The sequence below is a fragment of the Triticum aestivum genome, chromosome 4D (assembly GCF_018294505.1).
Source record: "Triticum aestivum cultivar Chinese Spring chromosome 4D, IWGSC CS RefSeq v2.1, whole genome shotgun sequence".
NCBI lineage: Eukaryota > Viridiplantae > Streptophyta > Magnoliopsida > Poales > Poaceae > Triticum > Triticum aestivum.
Genome location: NC_057805.1, coordinates 221,124,751 through 221,129,638, shown reverse-complemented (window position 1 = coordinate 221,129,638; position 4,888 = coordinate 221,124,751).

Genomic DNA, 4,888 nt, shown 5'->3' with positions numbered 1-4,888 from the left:
ATGTATGCATCGGTATCAAAGAAATGGGGCTCTACCTTTGGCATGAACTACAGAATGCCAGAAGAGAAGGGAAAGCCTAGCCTATCAAAGACTAGCATCTTGAAGCACCTTGCGGGATTAGAAGAGTGCAGATTAGCATAATATTAGTAGTAAGCATGTTGTAGTAACACCCAAAGATCCTTTCTCGACTCCCTGCGAGAAAGCAATCCCGGAGCCATCATATCCATTTCACATCACCATTATCCTGTTCTAGTTGTATAGATCATGATACAACTCCGAGCGTCCGTTACCATGGACACGACTATTCAAATAAATTAACTTCCCTGCAGGGGTGCACAAACATACCGAACACGCTCGATTAACTCCAACTGAATGCTACCTCTTGAGCATGCATTGGTTTTCCCTTGAAGAGGAAAGGGTGATGCAGCAAAGTAACGTAAGTATTTCCCTCGGTTTTTGAGAACCAAGGTATCAATCCAATAGGAGGCCACACGCAAGTCCCTCGTACCTACACAAACAAATAAGAACCTTGCAACCAACACGATAAAAGGGTTGTCAATCCCTTCACGGCCACTTGCAAAAGTGAGATATGATAGAGAAGATAATATTTTTGGTATTTTGATGATAAAGATTGAAAGTAAAGATCGCAAAGTAAAAATAGATTGGAAACTTATATGATGGAAAATAGACCCGGGGGCCATAGGTTTCACTAGTGGCTTCTCTCAAGATAGCATAAGTATTACTGTGGGTGAACAAATTACTGTCGAGCAATTTATAGAAAAGTGCATAATTATGAGAATATCTAGGCATGACCATGTATATAGGCATCACGTCCGCGGCAAGTAGACCGACTCCTGCCTGCATCTACTACTATTACTCCACACATCGACCGCTATCCAACATGCATCTAGAGTATTAAGTTCATAAGAACAGAGTAACACATTAGGCAAGATGACATGATGTAGAGGGATAAACTCAAGCAATATGATATAAACCCCATCTTTTTATCCTCGATGGCAACAATACAGTACATGTCGTTTCCCCTTCTGTCACTGGGATCGAGCAACGCAAGATTGAACCCAAAGCTAAGCACTTCTCCCATTGCAAGAAAGATCAATCTAGTAGGCCAAACCAAACTGATAATTCGAAGAGACTTGCAAAGATAACCAATCATACATAAAAGAATTCAGAGAAGATTCAAATATTGTTCATAGATAATCTTGATCATAAACCCACAATTCATCGGATCTCGACAAACACACCGCAAAAAGAGTTACATCGAATAGATCTCCAAGAAGATCGAGGAGAACTTTGTATTGAGATCCAAAGAGAGAGAAGAAGCCATCTAGCTAATAACTATGGACCCGAAGGTCTGTGGTAAACTACTCACACATCATCGGAGAGGCTATGGTGTTGATGTAGAAGCCCTCCGTGATCGATTCCCCCTCCGGCGGTGCACCGAAAAAGGCCCGAAGATGGGATCTCACGGGTACAGAGGGTTGCGGAGGTGGAAATAGGGTTTCGTGGTGCTCCTGGTTGGTTTCGGGTTATATGGATATATATATAGGAGGAAGAAGTAGGTCGGTGGAGCTGCGAGGGGCCCACGAGGATGGGGGCGCGCCTAGGGGGGCAGGCGCGCCTCCCTGCCTCGTGGCCTCCTCGTTGATTTCTTGACGTCCACTCCAAGTCCTCTGGATCACGTTTGTTCCAAAAATAACTCTCCCGAAGGTTTCATTCCATTTGAACTCCGTTTGATATTCCTTTTCTGCGAAACACTGAAATAGGCAAAAAAACAGCAATTTGCACTGGGCCTTGGGTTAGTAGGTTAGTCCCAAAAATAATTTAAAAGTGTATAATAAAGCCCATTAAACATCCAAAACAGATAATATAATAGCATGGAACAATCAAAAATTATAGATACGTTGGAGACGTATCACTGAACACACTTTCCTGGGTCATGCCCGGCCTCGACTGATCGATACGCCGTACCCCTAACTAGGCTCAACAGATAGGCCAGCACACCGGTCTACGTCCTAAATGCGAAGGGTTCATGGGCCAATCGTCCTTTGCAATCCCGCGCATTGCGAGGACGGTTAGGATCATTCCTGGCTACCTCTTTATACAAAGCAGGTCCTTACATGGACCACCCGGGCGCGTGCCGCTACACTGCTGACGTGAGTGAGCTTTTGGAAGAATCGTACGATGCAAAGTGCCCATACTTATTCCCGCGTCGTGGTCAGCGCAAAAAGGCCAGAGGCCTACTCGGATCACATATCCAAATAGTTAGTGTCTTGGGAGAATCCGAGGAATCATCCTCAATGGATTCCACTTGATGTAATCGTCAAGGTGAACTTCGAGGAATACCCTTGAGGGTTACTCTTGATGTGTTGCACGACAGAGTCATTATTGGGAGTGGTGAAGGAGGAATCACCCTCTGTAGACCATGACCGATTAGCTACACTACAGAGATCTCATCAGAAGTGCTATACGAGGTATCCCCTCGGCACTCGATAGTAACTCTGCAGAGTCGTACAACTAAGGGGGTGTGATGTGATGTGTCGGGATATGGACATCGATCACGTTGATCGAGTCATCGGTCATAAAGCGGGTGCAACAGGGACAAAGTGAGGGGTCACTGGTGGATCACTAACCAACCTATACTAAGCATATAGGATAAGCAGGTAGGTAAGAATAGCAAGTTATAAAATCAGGCTATGCATCAGAATAGGATCATACAAAAGTAGTAGTAATTCTAATGCAAGCATAAGAGAGAAGGAAATGGGCAATATCGAAATAATCAAGGGGGTTTGCTTGCCTGGAAGCTCTACTGAGAGTGGTTGAACGCCAGGGGTGTAGTCGTAGTCTGGAGCAGTGTCAGTCTCGGTGTCTACCAAGAGAATAGGGGAAAGAAAGAATAAACATAAAGCAAACAGATGCATCACGATGCATGACATGGCAATATGCAATGCTAGGGGTGACCTAACGTAGTATTACACGATACAGACAGAGAGGGCGTTTGACATTTTTCGGACAGATGAATCAGAGGGGAAGGATCCATGTTCATCATGTTAGAGACATGTGACCGATGAACAGATTGCATATTTGGATTCGTTATATTTTTCTGAGCAACTTTCATATATAAATTATTTTCATTTAACTTACTGATTAATTTATATGATTAATCAAAGTTTTAAAAATTTCTGAAATTATTATTATTTAAAATAATTCAAAAATTAGATTATTGTATCAGCATGACATCATCAGTCAACCCAGCTAGTCTAGGTCAAACCTGACCGCTAGGCCCCATCTGTCATTGACAGAATGTTGACATGGGTTTAATCTATATATAAGAGTGAGTGTATGCGTATATGTATAAGCGTTTGCGTTTGTACTGATGTTCAAATGAAAAATGGATATCGCTTCCTCCCCTGATTTTTGTCTGGTCATAAGTAATTTTCGTCCCTCCGTCCAGGTACCAGATTTTTGTACGCAATTATATTTTTATTCTTTTCCCGTCTTACCTGTCGGTCGCATGGGCCTTAACCCACTCACGTGGTGGGCCAAATTGTGTAGCCCGGGAGCCGAAAATATCAGATTGTTCCACATCGCTCTTTTACGTAAAAATACCATCAACTTATATACGTCTACGAGTTGATAACAATAAGCGGCCTAGAAAGAGACCAGGAGAAAATTGTGGAATTAAGGAGACAAAGGACGGAAAATTGTGTGATCATAGAAGAGAAATAATGAGAGAAGAGCTAAAGCTGCACAAAAATGTGAACAAGACGTGCGTTCGCGCTGATTCGAACCCGCGATCTCACTGAAGCAGATAACATGCAATAGCCACCAGGCCACAACGCCACTAATGATAACTTTTTCCTTTCACGCCTCTGGTGCTGTTCTATTTTTTCCCTTTCTCTTCCTTTTTCCTCTATTATATATCCGTGAACCTTTTTCAAGTCGTTGATTTTTGTTTTTAAAAATAGATGAACTGTTCTTTCCAACTTTGTGAACTTTTTCGAGAATTGATGAACTTTTTTTAAAAATCGATGAACTTTTCAAAATTGATGAACTTTTTCCCGAATTTGTGAACTCTTTTTGAAAATCAATGAACTTTTTCCAATGTCGATGAACATTTTTCAAATTTGTGAACTTTTTTTTAGAATCTATGAACCTTTTTTCAAAATCGATGAACTTTTTTAAAATTTGTGAACCTTTTTGAAAATCGATGAACTTTTTTTCAACATCAGTGAACTCTTTTTCAAAATCGGTGAACGCTTTCTAATGCGTGATTTTCTTATATCTGTGAACTTTCAAATTTCGTTCACATCTTTTTCAAAAAAGTTCACGTTTTCCTAGTATGTAGGTGCAGTAAATAGCGCGCTACATTTTGTTCTTAAACATCTCGCGCTGAATTATTAAACATGTGCGTAGGTGGTGTAGTGGGGATGCGACCTGTGTATCAGCTAAACAACGCTCAATTCCTGCCGGGAGCATCTTTTTTCGAGGGTTTTACGCGCAATAAATTCATTTTTCGCTGCACCTCGCTGTTTTGGGCCGGCCCATCAGGTGCGGCTGCGAGCGCTAGTGCCCTGAACGGGCGCTTAAAGCGCCGTATAGGAGGTCTCGGGACCGGCTCATACTGTACGCATCCACGCCCATGTATGTCCACAGAGAATAAGGAGGATATTAAACGGAATTAAACAGTATAAGGACAGAATTACAGAGAGAATACAAAGAGAAGCAGATAGAGGATTTAATCTCTAATCCTAATATCTTAGTTGGTAGTCTCTGCGGTTAAATTTCGTCCCATCAACACCGTTTTATTTTCGTCCTCGCTCCCACCTCCCACGTCCCAGCGATCCCCCCTCCCACGGACCTGCGAACC